At 37.9% G+C, this 19,465-nt stretch overlaps 1 long non-coding RNA gene across 1 annotated transcript in view; it reads right to left on the minus strand.

Annotated features, from left to right (window-relative positions):
* Nucleotides 1-19,465, minus strand: part of LOC132710334 (uncharacterized) — a 112,717-nt gene that overhangs the window by 63,769 nt on the left and 29,483 nt on the right. The gene's annotated exons all lie outside the window — the stretch shown is intronic.

The following is a 19,465-nucleotide window of genomic DNA, read 5'->3' on the forward strand; positions in this document are numbered from 1 at the left end:
GAATGTAGCCAAAAGGCAAGGAATAGGCAAGGAATATGGTTAATTATGTGTGTGTGTGTATACCTTTAATTGTGTTTGTGTGTGTGTGTGTGTGTGTGTTTCACTGTAATCTACTGCCTTGACTAATATTCATCTTAATTCAACCAGAAGGTCTAGTACAGTTTCCACTAATTTTTCTGTTTGCCAAAAGAAGACTCATAGGCTTAGTTTATAGATTTTGTAAGGATATTTATTTATTTATTTATTTGTTTGTTTGTTTATTATTTATTAGTCATATTTCTATGCCGCCCACTCTCCGAGGACTCTGGGCGGCTTACACCAAAGACAGTATACTAAATAGCATATTGCCCCCAACAATCTGGGTCCTCATTTTACCCACCTCGGAAGAATGGAATGCTGAGTCAACCTTGAGCCGGTAAGATTTGATCCGCTGATCTGCTGAACTAGCAGTCAGCTGAAGTAGCTGCAGTACTGCACTCTAACCACTGCGCCACCTCAGCTCAATGTTAAAGGAATACCTTCATTTTCTCCATTAGTCCTCACATTTTCTCCCAAAGTTTAACATTTTTACCACATGTAGATTTTAAAACCAGGCTTGAGGCAATTGACAAACATTCCAATTAGAAATGTGATTAGGTATGTATGATGTACTGAGTTTGAAAGCTAATTTGGCAAGTGGTTGTGCCTAAGGTAAGACCTTTGTTCATAAAAAAACCCATCATATGAGTAAAATGAAGCTCTGATTCTTCTTTCTAATGACCTAATTAGTAAATGGAGAATATTCATGCTTTAACATCTCCCCACAGCATGTTGATATCACTTCAGTCTAAAATTAGACTACTTAGGTAGAGTTTATCATCTCATCTTGCTCTTAGTATGAATTGCATCTTAGATGGCCACATTTTAGTTTCATATGTTAAAAGTCTAACATTCTCATAAGAAGTCAAAACAATATGTTTTTTATCTATTTGACTTAGAAAATTATTGCATGATCATACTCCCCAATATTCAATTATAAGAAATCTGTGGAGTCCTTGATGCTTTCTGAAGTGATTGTTTGCTCACAGATGTTTCATTGCTCAAGTACAGTAGGTGTGAATGAATGTGACATGGTTTTCTCTTTTGTAATTTGTTGGTTAGGGTATTGTTTTCTGTTCAATTGTTTGTGTTAATCCCTAGTGTTAATATGGTTTATTTTTAGGTGTCTGATTTGTCTAAATGCCAAATTTCCAGAAATTCCCTAGTGTTTTGGGATTTGGATTGGTCTAGGTTGCTTATTGTTTCCCAGTTGAACCTCTACATGAGTCTGTCCATGTGTTGCGAGATTTAAGGAAATTTCATTATGTCTTCTGAGGTGGTAGCTGGTCTTCATGGATGTGCTCATTGGTCTTCTGCTTGTCTGTTACTGGCAGTTACAGTCCTTACAGTATGTTATAGATGACTCTCATTTCTTCTTGAACTTAAATCTGCTGTGATGAGCAGGACAAGTTCTGATGAAGATTGGCAGAAAGACAACGACAGCCTTGATGATATAAATAAAAATATCCAAATTTAATTTGTGTTTCAAGAAATTATATGCCTGTATTTCTTATAGTTCCTCTATTTTCTGTATCATATTGATATATTCTCATTGTGTTCTTTTTTCATTGTTTACTTTATTGTTCTATTATTTTACTTCTGAGAACAGTTTACACTCTTAATTTCTTTCGTTTTATTGTTGTAAGCCGCCTAGAGTAGCCCCACGGTGACATAGGCAGCAAATAAATTTAACAAATAATATTAATAATATTCATCTCTGTTGCTGTAGAATACTGATCCTTGCTGAAATGTATATAATTAGTAATTTATACAACAGACAAACAAGTGAAAAGGCACCCTTTTTTAATTTATGTGCCCTAGTCCAAATTCTTATAATTTCTATCTTAGGAGAGTCCTGTTCAATTGAAATGATGATACGACCGCTTGGAACCTTACAACTACAGCAGAGGTATCTTTTCTCGAAATCCCAGAGCAGGCATCTGTTCTGTAGCATCTAAATGCTAAAAGACAGTCTGTGCATTCGAGGAAGTGGCATGCTTTAAAATTAACATTTGGAGCCATGCTGTTAGACTACTCCCAAAGAGCATATTTACTCACTGCTGCACTAAAATCATTGGGCTGGTATAGCATGCATATTTTACTACTTCTTCCTGTCAGATATTGGAAGCTTTGTTATTGGATATTTTCCAAGACACTGATATAACTAAGATCACATTTTTCATTTTCCTTAGTAAAGCCATTATCTATTTTCTTTCATTCTGACTGATCAGGTTTCAAGCAATGTTTGTCTAATAGCTCTCTGTATAGTGGGAAGAAAGAGCGATCTTTTTCCATACTTAGCATTTAATTGGCTGAGTTTATGGTATGCCAAAATGTAATTTTATTTTTAGCCTAGCCTCTTATATGAAGCCAGCTATGTTAGTTTGTCATCCATGCTTTATGGCTTAATATGTTGTGCAAATGCTGCCAATGGCGATTTATTCACCATACCATGGTTAAAGAAAATCTAACGCAGTGCAGTGTGACTTTGGTTGATTTATAGACTTCAGCTAATCTATCCAGTCTGTTGGTTTAAAGCATATTTATTTAAACTATCTTGTAAAAACTGAAGCATTATATTTCCCAGGTTTTCCTAACCCAAAGAGAAGGGATCCCAATTAAACAATTTCTGAAGATATCTTGGAATCAGATCATTATTCTTTAACTTGGTATGCATTTTTCTTGGAGGGCTGGCTAAAAGACCATAGATCTTGAAATACTGATGTCTCGAGGCAGCACATTAGCCAACCTGCTTAGCAATTCAGTTGTGGGGATGCTGAGTGAACAAGGCAAAACAAACAAAATCTTTTGATCACTAATTTTTACTGTTGTTTTGCCCAAATATGGAAAACTGTTGATAAAAGCAGTGGACAAAACCTTGTCTTAATCCTCCCACACATTTTCCTTTAAACAAACAATAGACCTATTGAGATAAATTGGAGGAGTGATGGTTCAACAGTTAAAGATGCTGAGTTTGTCTACTGGAGAGTTGACAGCCCAGGTTCGAGACCCAAGCTCCTCACAACAGGGAGACCTCCCATTACTTGCCCCAGCTCCTGCCTACTTAGCAGTTTGAAAGCATGCAAATATAAATAGTTTAATAGGTACCACTTCAGTGGGAAGGTAACAGCGTTCTGTGCACCTTTGGCATATAGTCATGCTGGCCACATGACCACAGAAATTGTCTTCGGACAATGCTGGTTCCCTCAGCCAAGAAACGGAGATGAGCGCTGTGGCCTAGAATCGGACATAACTGACAGGGAAATCTTTACCTTTATTGAGATAAATGGATTCTTCAGGTAACAAGATGTAAACCAAGAATTACAGCTTTTCTCTTTCATTTCTGAATCATTTGCTAGCTTCAAAAATGTAAAACATTCCTGATGGAGGTCCAAAGGTACTTTTTCAAAAGACAACTGGACTTTCTTTGTTTTCCTTGAAGACATTTTGGTGCTCATCCAAGAAGATTCTTCAAGAAGCTTCTTGGATGAGAACCAACGTGTCTTCAAGGAAAACAAAGAAAGTCCAGTTGCCTTTTGAAAGCACTTTTAAGACAACCACAACCTACATGACTAAGAATCTCCATAGACATTCCTGATGGAGGAAGATTGATTTGCATGATTTGTTTTGTATCCATTTTGTCCTTTGGATCTGATCTCAGATATTATATTTCATTTTTAAATAACACTAGGGGACACAGAGGAAATGCTTAGCTAGGCAATTGTAAGGGTTAAATTAGATGGTCCTCTAAATATACATACTGTATATATTTAAATTAAAAAAGCTGTCTCTGGATGAGCAAGAACATACTCTTCTACTAACATCTCGGCCTTCAGTATGTGGTGCAAAACTCACGAAACAAAGCTAGCAACTGTAGAGGATTCAAATGATCATTTATTTCAAATCTAGTGGATTACAATAAATCACCAATCTCCAGAACACCTGAGAGCAAAGGTTACAATATTATGTCAATCCTGTACAGAATGTTAATTTAAAGACAACTTCAAGATTAATAAAAGATCAGATCTACAGCTGATAAGCACACAAAGCAATGAAAGTAGAGACCCAATTATACTGCATGATGTGAGAACTTTACAGACAAGTTTCTTAAAAAGATATATTGCAACTCTGATGTACTTGGGCTCTAATGGTATTCTAACAAGCTGTATATACTTAGTGGCAGAAACAGATGAATAAACAAAATGCATGGGGAAATCCGATTGGGGTGCAAATGCATCTACAGTTAGAGTTAGATTCCCCCATATAATCAGTGAAAAATCAACTAGACAGAAATGTTTGGATAGGTTATTAATGTTTAGTGGGACATATACATTTCTGTTGTACTATATATTAGTCATTAGTCAAAATGCATTGGGAAATCCCATTAAAATGCACATCCAGCTATAGTTTTTAGAATTACTCCCTCGTGAAATCAGAGACAAAAATTAATATGGCAGAAAGGTTAGGCCTATTTGCAATTAGTGGGATTCATACACTTCTGACTGGCTACATATTTGTTGTTAGGCTAAACCAATAAACAGCCAAATGGAAATGTATTAGTCCCACAAAACATAAATGGCCTCCCTAAAAATGTCTGACACTGATTTTGTCACCAATTTTATGGCCTTATCATAATTCCAGGTGGATTTTCATTCCAATGGGATTTTCCCGTGGATTTTTCCTAATAATTAGTAAATAGCCAAACAGAAATCTTTCCATCCTGCTAAACATAAATAGCTTCTCCAAACATTTCTGTCACACTGATTTTTGTCACTGATTTCATGACTGATTTCAAATCCTAGGTGGATTTGCTTGCCAATGGGATTTTACCATGAAGTTCTCCCAATGAATAATAAGTATCAGAACAGAAATATAGAAGTTCCACTAATCATAAATGGACACTCTGAACATTATGGTCACATTGATTTTTGTCATTGGTTTTCTAGGGAATGAACTATATTAGGGAATAGGGAAATCCTATTTGGGTTTGCATCCCAATTTGATTTTCCCATGCATTTTGTTTAGGTGGATGTGCTTACTTTTATGATTTCCCTATCCATTTTTCTTAATGACTATTAAACAGCTGTGACTAATGAGTAATAAATGTGCCCCACTAAAGATAAATGCTGTTTCTGAACATTTCTGTCATGTTGGTTTTTGTCATTGATTTCATAGGGAAAAATCACCCTTGCTGATTTTGCATTCCAGTGGCATTTCCCTTGCATTTTGTCTAGGTCAGGGTTCTGCAACTTTGAATAAACACTCAAAGAGCCATTTGGTCCCATTTTCCACAGAAAATAAAACACCGGGAGCCACAAAACCTGGGTGGGTGTGGCCAACTCGACGTCATTCACTCCTACCCAGTCACATGAACCCCCCTAGCCACACCTACCCAGTCGGTCATTAGGGCAGAGAACCAGTTTTGGGAGCCACAAAACCCTTTTGACATCTAAAATAAAGATGACACTGAATATATCATTTTTAACCTTTATGCTATGTACACAAAAACTATATAATGTGTTGCATTTATGAAATCAATGAACTGCTACAGAGAAAACAAATTTTTACTTCTGCATGCAACAAAAACATTTTGAACTCCAAAAAAAAAAAAAGTCGCTGGGTTGAAGGTTACTTTCAAATAAAATACTCGATGTCTATTTAAGTCCTGTAAAAATGTTGTTCACCTTTTCCTCTCTCTCTTTCTGTCTTTCTCTCGGTGTACTTCTCTGTTTCTCTCTGTGTGTGCGTTTGTCTCTCTGTTTCTCTCTGTCTCTGTCTCTGTCTCTGTCTCTGTCTCTCTCTCTCTCTCTCTCTCTGTCACTCTCTCTATTTCTCTCTCTGCGACTCGGTGCTGTGGGCTTGTCCCCCTTTCTGTTATCCCCTCCTTCCGGATCCCATTCCCACTAGTCCTAGCGAGGCTGGCAGTGGCCATGGCTGGGTCAGGCCAGTGTCTAGGTGCAGACACAAGGTCGCACATCTGCCCAGGTGACCAAGGCATGTCCAACATCAGCAAGGGCTGGAAGAAGCACCTGTGAGACCCAGCAAGAGATGAGACGCTGGAGAATCAGCCCAGTCACTTCTCTGCATGCGGCTCCAGAGCCGTGGGTTGGTTGCCAATGCGATTTTCACATTGCATTTGTGTCCTGCTATATATGGACCTGCTGTATATGCATGGGAAAATTCCATTGGATGTAAATCTACCTATGATTTGGCCCCCATGAAATGAGTGAGGAAAACAAACATAATAAATTTTTTTGGATAGGCTGTTTACATTTAGTAGAACACAGAGTTTTCCATTTGAATGTACAGTATGTTAGTCATAAAGGAAATTGAATTAGGGTTACTAGTAGGGTTACCTTACTAATTTTAAGTTGAAAATAGGCTTTCCTCAGTTACAGAGCTATATGTCTCTTTCAATATTTCAGAGCTATTTTGGATTAAGAAAATTTGATTAGGGACTTGGACTTAGCCTATAAAACAAGAAGATGAAGATTTGGATATCTAAATTTGGGAGGGAGGAATTAAGCTTTTTTAATTAAAGGATTAAAACTAACTTTTTGACGAATCTGCAACTGTGATACTTGAGATGGCTTTCCCCCCCTTCCTAGCTCTTGTTCTTTGCGAAAACTTGCTGTGTTTTTATCCTAGCTTAGTGTTGATTGGTTTGCAACTAACAAATAATGTAATTGGAGAAGCTTACTATTTGTTTCTCTTATGCATTTCTTTTTGAGGAGGCAAACTGTAATTATTTTTGTTGACCACTAGAGTGTGCTATTTAATAATGGTGAAATATCCTATTTTTGTAGAGATGGCATTCTTATTAAAATATTTTCTACAAGCCCTGGAAATTATTTTTTAGTATTAGCATTAGATCCTACCACGTTATGTAGCATGCAAGGCAACATGGGACTCCAGCATTTTCAGTTTTGGTATTTACTTGAAACTTAGGGTGGGACAAATTGAACAATTAGAGGATAATACAGTAATTTGGATACTAGTTTTCATTTATTTTTTGCTATATTATAATGAAATGTAGGGTATATATTTATAACCTTGCTTCCCAAAACAGTTTTTCTGGATTGGTTATGTTTATTCACATATTTATTAAACTTTTTTTTAATGAATATAACTTTATATTATATTTTTCTATTATAATGAAAATTCTTAATAAAGATATAGGTAACTTTGAACGATTGCTGAATGAGCAGTTGGTAAATGGGGAATACCTGCATTTATCATAATGCCATCCGGTAAACATATTTATCCTAGCCTGCTCCCTCCCCCCACATTTGAAAAAGCATCTACAAGATCTACAAATTATTTTCGGACTAAACAAGTACAGTGGTGCTTACAGGTTTGCAAATTCTTTTGAATTTTCAATATTTCTGCAGAAAGATGACCTAAAATGTGATCTGTTCTCCTCACAAGTCCTATAAGTTGATAAAGGGAAACCAAGTAAACAAATGAGTCATAAGCATTATACCTGTTCATCTATTTTTTGAGGAAAATTATCTAAAGTTAAATATGTGTGGCAAAAGTATACGGACCTTTCCTTTACAACAACTGGGTATGGCTTCCCTTGGCAAGCAGGAATTGCAGCTGCATCATCGTCATCAGTGTCCTCTTGAAAATGGCCCCTTAAATAGTGACATTTACCAGTGCAAGAAAGTCTTTTACTCCTTAGACATTACCCTGGCATTCTTTGAGACCTACCGGAGTATTACCCTACACACACATGGGTACTCCAGATGGCTTACACATTTTTTTTAAATCCGCCATATAATACAAGCCTATTACAAAAACCACCACTACACACCCACATACAAAGAGAGACAGACAGACAGACAGACAGACAGACAGACCACTATCAAATCAGCCACTCTGCATTCATGGTCGTCAGGCTTGCTGACAAAACCACATTCTAAGAGCCTTTATTGTAAGGTTGCAGTAAAAGGATCTTGCAAGTGCTTTTCCATTTATTTTTCCTCACATTTATACAACCAGATAGTTTAATATGAAAGAATTTTAAAAGCATATTTAAGACAAAGAGCTGCTTTTGAATTTCTCAAGGTCTAATCCCAGTATAAAAGAATATACAAAAAGATAGAACTTGCAATCAAAACTCTAGCTGGGAAAAGCCCGTTTTTGATCATTATTATGTTTATACATTTTGAAAACAGACAGACTGCAGAGGCATTTTGAGTTAGTAGCCAGAGCTCACAAGATTAATAAACCATTGTTTAAACTCTTATAGTAACATTTTCAGTAATGTTGTCTGCTTTCTGTGCTTCTCTGATTATTGTTGTTTCAGAAAGTAAAAACTAGCATGCTAGAATACTGGGTTTAAGCTTAGATTATTGATTTATGTACTGAACTTTAACAAATCATTTCTTTATAAAGATCATACTAAGACTTCTTCCTTTCTTACCAACTTTGTTTTGATCTACATCTGTTCCAACTTCTTTAATCTTATGTTATATTCTGCTATTATTCCTAGACTCCACAGTATATGAAACTATGCAACAAATTAACATTTATTTAAGGATTTTGGTATTGCCTGCTATTTCTGATAGAGAACTTCTCTTGAAGATGTCCACGTGTGCTTATATCTTTTTCTGAAGTATGTCCATTATTCATATTTTAGTTACTGTATTTTTCGGACTTTAAGACGCACTTCCCCCCCTAAAAGAGGCTGAAAATTTGGATGCGTCTTATACTCCGAACATAGCCCCGCCCACCTGCTGGCCCCCACCCTTCGGCCTCCACGTGACCTCTTCCTGCCTGCAGAGATTGCCACTGACAATGGCTTGTGTTTTGGGGCTCTGTGTGTTGTGTTTTCAGCCTCCAAATGTTCTGTTTGAGAGCCCTTCAAGGCTGTGGGGATCGTCAAAGCACATTGCTGCCGATTGACACCCGAAAATGCAATGTGTTTGGAGGCTTAAAACATGACGCGCAGTGGCCAAAATGGCTATCCGGAACAGCTGCTGCCTTCTCTTACCCTTTCCGAGCTTCACTGGAGCTCCCTCCGATGATCAGCTGTGCTTTCAAAGCTTTTTTTCAGCCCTAACGAGGCTCTAGCAATCTTCTGCGTTTCACCTGCTTTTCTCATTGCTGTTCCCTCTGACAATCAGCTGTGCTTTAAAAGCTGTTTTTAAGCCACGCATACTCAAAACCAGTGAACTAATGTGCTGAAGCTGACTAGGCCACTAGCCAGATGAATACCTGATAGGCAGATTTTTCCCCCCTAGTTCTCTCCCCAAAAACTAAGGTGCGTCTTATACTCCAGTGTGTCTTATACTCTGAAAAATACGGTAATTTTAGTTAACCCTAATTTTATGGGATGACTTAGTATTTGTTCTATTTTTTATGTGCCTCCTTCTCAGTGTTTCCAAGAATTTGATTTTCTATGGAACCTCCTCCAACCAGGTAGGAAAAGTTAACTCATTTTGTGAAGACAGTAAGTTTTGCAAAAGCCAAAAGTTGCAATTTGGGATGATAACATACAGAATATTATGACATTTTAATTTTATTTTCCTTAATTGCAGATAAGTTCCCAGAAATGGGGTTGTAAAGAACAGAGTTCTCCTAAAGTTAATATGTTGGCAACAATAATTTTGAATAATAGTTTGAACAGCAAGTATATTAGAATTATACTTTTTTCAAGTATCTTTATTTGATCTAAAAAGTCAGGGAGAGACAAAAGTAAGAAAAGAAAAATGAATGTATTGTTACATGTCTGCCTTTATTTCATATCCTGAATTAATTTCCAGGATTACTGGAAATTAGTTCAAGATATGAACTGATTTCCAGAGAAAAAACAGGTTGATATTCACACACACACACAAAACTTTTTTCTTTCCTCCTTTCAAAAAGGGATTTTATTAAGATAAAGAGAGATAAAGAATTTGAAATGTGTTTCTAGAACCCTGTAGACATACATCATGCAGAGGACCGTCCAGCTGTCTAAATTGAGCCTTTGCCTATATACTGTCTTGGCATTTTGTGAAATGAAGCTAAATGCTTCTTTAACCTTGATAAAACTATTTTTCTGAAGCTAGCACTTGTAGATGCCTTAGGACAACACTATGAATATAAATTTGTGTTTACTTATGTATCTTAGACTGCGTCTTCTATTTACAGTTTTAACTTGTCTTGATGTGTCATAAAGCATGCGATATCATAAAAACTAGGTCAAAAGACTATGCGTTTTATCAGTTTGTTTTTTAAGCTAGGAATCTGAAACATGGTGGACTCCTTAAGAGTCTGCTGGTTGTTTGTGAGCCACTTTTCCAATTCATTGGAATCTGTTTTCTTCAGGCTGGTTTCCTACTTGCTCTCTTACTCACAGAAGCAGAGCTGCAGAATGTTGCTCTATGAGAAGAAAATCCTAATCATGACACACTGCTTGCCCCAAAGGTGCTTTTTCAAGAGGCAACTGGACTTCCTTGTTTTTCTTTGAAGACATTTCGCTGAAGAAGCTTCTTGGATGAGAAGCAAAATGTCTTCAAAGAAAAACAAGAGTGCACAGTTGCCTCTTGAAAAAGCACCTTTGGGACAACTATGCTCTGGATGACTGACAATCTCCATACTGCTTGGAAATACCAAAATATCCTGCTGAGATGAAGCAGTAAGATGCACATCTTACTTTGGGAAAGATCAGTTCAGACCAAAAATGGAGAATAGATAGGATTCATATAGGCCTTGATTAATATTCTTCTTATGTAGTCTGTTCATTAAGGAAAGGAGTTTAGAGTCAATATCATTACCCCAAACGTTGTTTGCAATATCAGTGCTCAGTGAAAAATCAATTGCATAATGGCAGTGAAGGCATTGCCAGTATTTCTGTCTAGTACATTGAGTTCATAAATGTATAAGATGACATTGCTGCTGGGGAGGCTTCTAATGGATGAGAGGATGTATTATATCTCTTTGCCAGCCTGTACGTTTTGAGTGGTAGTATCCATGAAGGAAGGAGGAAAAAAAGTACTTTGGGGTTTGTTTTTTTTATTGCTTGTTATTCTGAACTTCTGATGTATAGGCATTTGAAGAATTGTTTTCTATTTTAAAATTACTTTCAAATACAACATTCACTAGGGATTGATGCAGTGGTGAAATCCGAATTTTTTTCACTTCCGGTTCTATGGGCGTGGCTTGGTGGGCATGGCAGGGGAAGAATACTGCAAAATCCCCATTCCCTCCCACTCCTGTGGGAAGAATATTGCAAAATCTCCATTCCCACCCCACTCTGGGGCCAGCCAGAGGGGGCATTTGCCGGATCTCCGAACTACTCAAAATTTCCACTACCGGTTCTCCAGAACCTATCAGAACCTGCTGGATTTCACCCCTGGATTGATGCCAAAATAAAGAGAACATTTTTACAAATGGTGTTAATAACTGAATTGGCCCTCAGATTTCTTTCTGGAATTCCTTTGGCTCTTTCAATGTTCAGGATATGTCTAAAATCTAGCACGTATGTGTGTGGGGGGGGGGGGGAGGAAAGATATTACTTCCTGGGTGATGCTGCCATGCTCACTCTTCCAGGCTGGCTGGTACTGTCTGCTTGATGCCAGATTAATGTCAGGGAATCAATAGACTGCAGTAATGAACACAATGTACACAATACTAGTAATAATAATAAAGTGTAACACAACTTGAACATCATGGGCATTGACAAATTCACCATCGTCAGTTGCAAAAGGCAGCTTTACTCGGAACAGCTTACATCCTGCAATGATACCTCCAACATCATCAAACATGTACATCTGCCTATCCCAGGGCCTTTGTCAATAAGTAGACAAAATGCCAAATTCAGTCTGAACATCTGGCTGAATGTTTGTCACACAGTGATGTTTGTCACTGTGTGACAAGCCAATAATGTACACAAGCTGCCTACTAACAACATAATAAAGAAGCTACTGTTTTCAAGGAGACAAATGCTTCATTCAATTTTCAAGTAAAAGTAGCTACAGAGGAATAAAAATGTACCTCTTCCCTCATCTTGTCATTGGATAAAGAAACCAAACAAAGTAATACCGGGGAACTTCCATTGGTCATTATGTAGGGCAACTTTATGTAATTTAAAAATGTGCGGACTTCAACTCCCAGATTTTCCCAACTGGCATGCCAGCTGGGAAATTCTGGGAGTTGAAATCTACACATCTTTAAGTTGCCAGATTTGAAAAAAAAAACTGTGCTAGGGGGCTACACAGACAAATGCATATGAAGATTGGCATGTGAAGCAAACTGGAAAGAGTTATGAAGAAGATAGGAAAGGAGGCTCCATGACTTGTTAAAGATTCTAAATTCACTTGAGCTTATAAATCTACAATATTGTAGGAAAATGGGGTCAAATCTGTAAAAGTATAATGGAATGGAATCAGTGGTGGGTTTCAAAATTTTTTACTACCAGTTCTGTGGGCGTGGCTTGGTGGGTGTGTCATGGCTTGGTGGGCATGGCAGGGGAAGGATACTGTAAAACTTCCATTCCCTCCCCATTTCAAGGGAAGGTTATTGCAAAATCCCCATTTCCTCCCGATCAACTGGGACTCGGGAGGCAGAGAATAGATGGGGGTGGAGCCAGTCAGAGGTGGTATTTACCGGTTCTACGAACTACTGAAAATTTCTGCTACCGGTTCTCCAGAACTGGTCAGAACCTGCTGAAATCTACTTCTGAATGGAATGGTAGTAATGTGTGCACATGCCAGTCTCTTGGTGAACAATGGAATGTTTCAGCAAACGGGTCAGCAAAGGAAGAGGAAGAAGGAGAAGGAGAGAGGAGAGTCTTCTTACCTGTGATTGGGCCAAAACTCCAGAGGACCTTGGTTCAAAGGAGACAGAGCAAGATGGCACTTATGTATTCCTATTAAATTTTTAAATATATTTTTATTGATAGATATATAGATTTAGATCTATAAACATTTTAGATTTAGATTTAGATATATAAAAAATTCTGCATTTGAATGTAGTTGGTTTCTCTATAAGACACACAGGGCAAGTGGCTTGGATCAGGCACAAAATTTATTTGAGAGCACAACACGAAGAAAGTAATCAAAGATTGCAACAGAGTTATAAGTTGTGAAGTGACTACCTTTCTTTTTTTTCTCCAGAAACAAAGCTCACCCACTAGGAATTATCGTACACTATAAGTAGCTGGATGACTTGTGGTTGGAAACCCTGTTGAGCTTGTGGGGTTTTAACATATCAACTGGCTTCCTGCTTAATTTACATTGCAGCTGGAGGTGGCAGTCACACATTAATAGGTGTAATACCTGATATCCTGAAAGGAATGTTTCTGGATGGGCTGCCATCTTTGACCAGTCTCCATCTCTTTGTCAAGTTTGTGGTCTTTTGTTTTAGTGTAATTTCTCACCTTTTGCCCTGGAAATCGCTGGGAGGTTCGAATGTGAGAAAGATTGAATGGCAGAGTCCTTTTCACAATATACAATGTCTCACTTTTTAAAGAATAAATTTGAAATCTTATATATGTAAAGTATGTTATGTCTAAACCACTGTCTTTGCCTTCAACTTCCCCCCCACATACCTGAGGCCAAGGGCCAAACTAACTGTTGAACAGAAAAGAACATGACTTGCCCTTGTGCTTCTTTTGCTTAGGGGAAAAGTTGAGCAGAAATAAATTGCCTTTGTTTTGGTTACTCTCTCATAATGCTTTGCTTAGTGAATATCCAAGGCAGTCAGTCACTGTGCAAAGGAGTTTTAAGTTAGTGCCTTAGTATTGATTTGCACATTAGTTTTTACTTCATATGCTTACCTTAGTCTTCATTCAATACTAATATACAGTTTAAACACACCTTATAATAACCAATTAAGTGAGAAATAACTTCTGAATGTTCACAAGGTGAGGCCAAAAAGAAAGTGGATTTTCTCCCATGTGATATGTGGAAAGGCCCTCTCAGATAATAAAATAAATCTGCCAAACAGTGGAGATTATTAGAACATCCTTATTTCTGCAACGAAGAGGAAAAAGTGCTGGACCTGTGACATTCTATTGCAGCAATTTGTACAAAAATATTTGCCTAAATATGCATTCTCTGATTACATTTCTTTTAAAACATTGTAATTCTTTCACCTTGCTCCCTATTGTACTTGCTGTTCACCATGTTCCTTCTCTTTTTTATCCATTCCACTGAAGCTCGTGCTATAATAATAAAAATAATACTAAAAATGCCTCTGGGATACCACAAGATGAGTGGGGCCCCTATAATTTCCTAGATCCATGCATATAAGGAACAGATGGGGTTTTGATTGTACTGCTTTTGCTGACATCTTCACTTCAGAGATCCCAAACTCAATTGGCAAGAGGCCAGCATTGACTCTAGCAGGGGTGGGCTTCAAAATTTTAGCAAGGGGTTTTCTGCCTGGTTGCTGGGTGGGTGTGGCCATGGTGGTTGTGGCCATGTTGGCCTCCTGCACCACAGTGGGTAGGCGTTTTTGCCCTTCCTGGGCTCCGGAGGCTTTCTTTGAGCCTCTGGCAGAGCAAAAATAGCCTCCCCAGGCCCTGGAGGCCCTCTGGAGATCAGAAATGGCCCCGTTTCACCCTCCCCGAGCCTCTGCATGCGTCCTGCACTTACCTGCATCCAAAACAGGCCACATGGGGACTCCTAGAAGGGTTGGGGTGGTGGGCAGGGCCAGCCAGGAGTGGGATTTGGGGGTTCTCCAAACTGCACAAAATCTTAGCTAGACGTTCACCCTTACCCCTGTGACCGCCAGCAGCCCACCCCTGCTTTCTTATTGCATGAGCATATGAAATCATGGATGTGCATAGCTCTTTTTTAAAAAGAAAGGTTGACAGGTTTCATTTTACTTTGATCTAGCAGGATAAGGACAAACAAAGCAAGCAGTAGCTGTGTGTAATATACAGTAAGTGGGTCGTCGAAATCCACTTCTCTTTCCTTTCCGAAAATAAGAACACTAAGGCTCTTGGTTCTTTTCCTGTTTCAAAAGTCTTTATGACATAATCATGTCAATTATGCTTTTTCATTTCGGAAATAACATTCTAGTGCTGTTGTGCCATAGTGGAATATATATCTGTCATATTTTCATCTTGAAAGTCTAGCCATTTCATCCAGGTGGTGGAAGTTAGTAAACTTGTCTGGGTTAGATTCCATGGAGAATATAAAGTGGCTCTGCATAGTACTTACAATCATTTTTTGATGACAAAAAAATGGTTAAGAAATGATCAGTTGTCACGATCAGAGCAAAAGACTAGCATGAATGGGGTTCAGTTTGCAGACTGAATTATTTCCAATCCCAGGGATTACTTACTATCATTATGGTGACTTATAAAGAACTACATTTTACCAAATCCCTGCTTTTTTAGAAATTTCCAGTAGTGGCAAGAGAGTTTTTTTTTAAAAATGTCAGGAGTTCTTAAAGTAGTTTCAAATATCTTGCCTGATGCATAAAATGGTTTTGAAGGTTATCAGCCACCTAGTGGGGATGCTATGGCACTCTGAGGCCACCTAGTGGGGATATGGTGTAGTTGTTGCAATTTATTTTATTTATACACCCTTCTGCTGGTAAATTCAAATGCTTAATGGTTCATTTTCACACAATTGCAGGGTACACGACCAATTCAACTCTTTAACCTGGGAGAAGGCTGCAGGGGCATTCATTAAGGGAATAATTGTTACATCTTCATTCAACCCACATTAGAAAAAAATCTTTTTTTCTATTTTTACAGGTACATATACATAACAAATGACTCAAACAAATTGTTTATTGTGGCTAAAAGCTCAGAACTAAATGCAATGGCTATAAATTACAATGGGCAGACTTTTTGAAGAATTGAAGATGCAAACAAAATACTATTGTTTTTCAAACCATTCTCGGTCTATTTGAGACAATGGAAATTATTGTTACTAATATTCAGCCCTCATAATAATTATTAATATTATCAATTTACAAGCATTTAAGCATTCTTGTAGTATAAAATAACCCTGTTAAGATAATGTCTAACATACATCAAACAATAGCAAATGAACCACACTATATAATTATGAACAAAATATAACTATTGACTCATGCCACCATATTGTTGATCTTTATTAATTTAGCATGGTTTTTAACAAATGCTACTTTTTTAATTGCCATAATGCATGAAGTAACGCCTATACCAGTGATCTCAGAATACAATTAATTGATCAGTCCTGATCTATGTTGCAATAAACACAGAAGAAAAAGCTTATACATGTATGTGGGGATTGCGGAAACCATACAATTACAGGCAGTCCTCGACTTGCAACCACAATTGAGGCCAAAATTTATGCTGCTAAGTGAGAAATTTGTTAAATGAGTTTTGCCTCATTTTATGACTTTTCTTGCAACATTTGTTAAGTGAATCACTGCAGTTGTTAAGTTAGTAACACGGTTGTTAAGTGAATCTGGCTTGCCCATTGACTTTGCTTGTCAGAAGATTGCAAAAGCTGATCACGGGACACTGCAATTGTCATAAATATGAGTCAGGTGTCAATGTTGATCATGTGACTTCTGGATTCTGCAATGGTTATAAGTGTGAAAAATGGTCATAAGTCACTTTTTTCACTGCTGTTGTAACTTTGAACAGTCACTAAATGAACTGTTGTAAGTCAAGGACTACCTGTACTGAACCTGGGATCCTATGTAGGTCAAGCACATTAAGCTGTGGCTTATTTATTTATTTATTTATTTATTTATTTATTTATTTATTTATTTATTTATTTATTTATTGGTTCGATTTATATGCCGCCCTTCTCCGGAGACGCAGGGCGGCTTACAATGGTTAAGCAATAGGCTTCATACTTTTGTATATACCTGCTTAGTAGGGCTTTCGGACCCCCCAAGCGGTGTTCTTTTTTATACAAAGTCAGCTTCTTGCCCCCACAATCCGGGTCCTCATTTTACCTACCTCGGAAGGATGGAAAGCTGAGTCAACTTTGAGCCTGGTGAGATTTGAACTCCCAGTAATTGCAGGCAGCTGGCAGCTAAGTGCTACTTAACAGCACTTTAGTCCGCTGCACCACCAAGGCTTAGTCCCCTGATACAGGTAGTCCTTGACATACGACCACAATTGAACCCAAAACTTCCATTGTTAAGCAGTGTAGTTGTTAACTGAATCATGCCTCCATTTTACAACCTTTTTACCATGGTTGTTAAGTGAATTACTATAGTTGTTAAGTGAATCAGGATGCTGCAACCATCCTAAATATGAACCAGTTGTCAAGCGTGAATGTAAATCATGTGACCATGATTGGGATGTTGCAACAGTCATAATTGTGAAAAATGGTCATTAGTCACCTTTTTCAGTGCCATTTTACTTTTGAACGGTCACTAAACAAACTGTTGTAAGTCAAGAACTACTTGTACACTGGAAAGAGCTTTATATTCTCTAGATGCATTGGTACTGCAACTTTTAAAACTCCTGGACATCAGAGTGGCAGTGCCATCATAAATGATTGATGAGCCTCAGTATCTCTTACAATCGATGGGAACAACTGTTTTGCTTGCGCTATTGCTGTTACACTATCACCTTTGGCTAGTAAAGCTACACTTCTTCCCACTTTTGGATTTTGATGATTACCATATTTTTTGGAGTATAAGACGCACCTTCCCCACCCCTAAAAGTGGGTGAAAATGTAGGTGCGCCTTATAGACTGAATACGGACAGTTTTGGCTTCCCGAACCCTCCATGTATCACGTTTTCACCCTCCCAGGCCCCCAGAAACACTTTGCAGTGCTTCTGTTTTCGTGAAAACAGACCCGTTTTTGGCAAAAAATGGGCTGTGCAGAGCACTGCAGAGTGCTTCTGGGGGCCGGGGAAGGTGAAAATCTGACATGCGGAGGCCAAAAACTTTTTTTTTTGATGTTTTCCTCTTGTAAACGTAGGTGCGTCTTATAGTCCGAAAAAATATGATAAATTGTTCACATTACTGACAAGAGCAGACAATGTATCTCTGCTCCTGCATACTGTTTTCCTCATATTTTTTGAGGCAGGGAGACAGAATGCAGAACTGCCTTACTAGAAACAAGGCCTGTAAACAGCCTGTGTTATAAATTGCCGTAATGCATAAACTGAAATTGGTCCACAATGAGAGCAATATTAAACTGCTAGCTTTCAGAATATTAACTTTATATGTGGGTGAGGGGAAATTCTGGGTGACTTAAACAAAGCCCTTACCTTTGTAGCCATTTGCTGTGGAATTGCATGCCTTGCTCAGTTGGTTGAATTAACACAGACCTGCTTAGGAAATATGGTTTGCATTTTAAAAAAAAAAACCAACCCTTAAAAATGTATACTGTGTTTTTTGGAGGGTAGGATGACAGAGTGTGTATACCTGTATCATCTTACTGATTATACTGACCGCTTGGGCTTAATGTTGTCCACATTTCTAGCTCTTAAAATGTATCATTCTAATAAAGAACTTATCCATTCAGAATGGATAAGAAAAGAGCAATGGCCAGAGTAAATAAAGTTGTATTAGATGAGCGAGGTCGCTATAACTTCCTAGATATGTGCACATAACAAATGGGAGTTTGATTGTGCTACTTTTGCTGACATCTTCACTTCAGAGGCCCCAGATTCCAGAGCAGTGGGTCATGGAAGCAATAGGCAAGAGGCCAGCATTGACTCTAGCTTTCATATTGCACGTGCATATGAAATCGGGGTGGGCACAACAGCAGCTCTTTAAAAAAAAGATTGACAACATGGCAACTATTTTCATGCCTTATTATCCTTGATGATGTGCAGACGCTGATCATCTTCTGATCTGAATGTTGATTATTGCATATAATACATCCGGATATCAGATTCTGGGCTACAACAATCTATTGGCACAATGAGATATAGAAACTAATTCCTTGCTACCATCTCATGAATTTTTGCAGCTCAGATCTGATGGCACAAATTAACCAAAGGACTTTAGGGCTAATGCGTGGTTATGTTGAAAGCACTGAAAATTCACAACTCTGTCTTTTCTTTAGAAAAGGCAACCCAGGAGTCCCAAAACAGATTGCAAATTGAAACTTATTTCTAACTAGTGATGATAAAGTTGCATTGATACCCTTTTCACTAATTTATGGAAATCATTGCACCCTGGAGCATCCTATCTTCTTCAGAGTCCCTCTTTTGATATAATAAAGTTTATGGCAGAAACACTTTTAATATGAAGCATAGGTGAGATGGCATCAGGATAAATAAGAGAAGATAAAAGGTGAATAAAAGAAATAATCATTCCAAGTCAGGTATATAAAGTCAGATCAAATCCTATGAACTCTAAGCAACCTTTGAATGAGCTCATCTATTCACTTAAAGATACGTGCTGGCTAAAAGCAGCTGGACTGCCTTATTAGTCAAATATATCTTCTGATAAGGCTCAGCTGTCATCCAGCAGAA

Source organism: Pantherophis guttatus, chromosome 5 (assembly GCF_059756535.1).
Source record: "Pantherophis guttatus breed Tessera chromosome 5, ASM5975653v1, whole genome shotgun sequence".
NCBI classification, from domain to species: Eukaryota; Metazoa; Chordata; class Lepidosauria; order Squamata; family Colubridae; genus Pantherophis; species Pantherophis guttatus.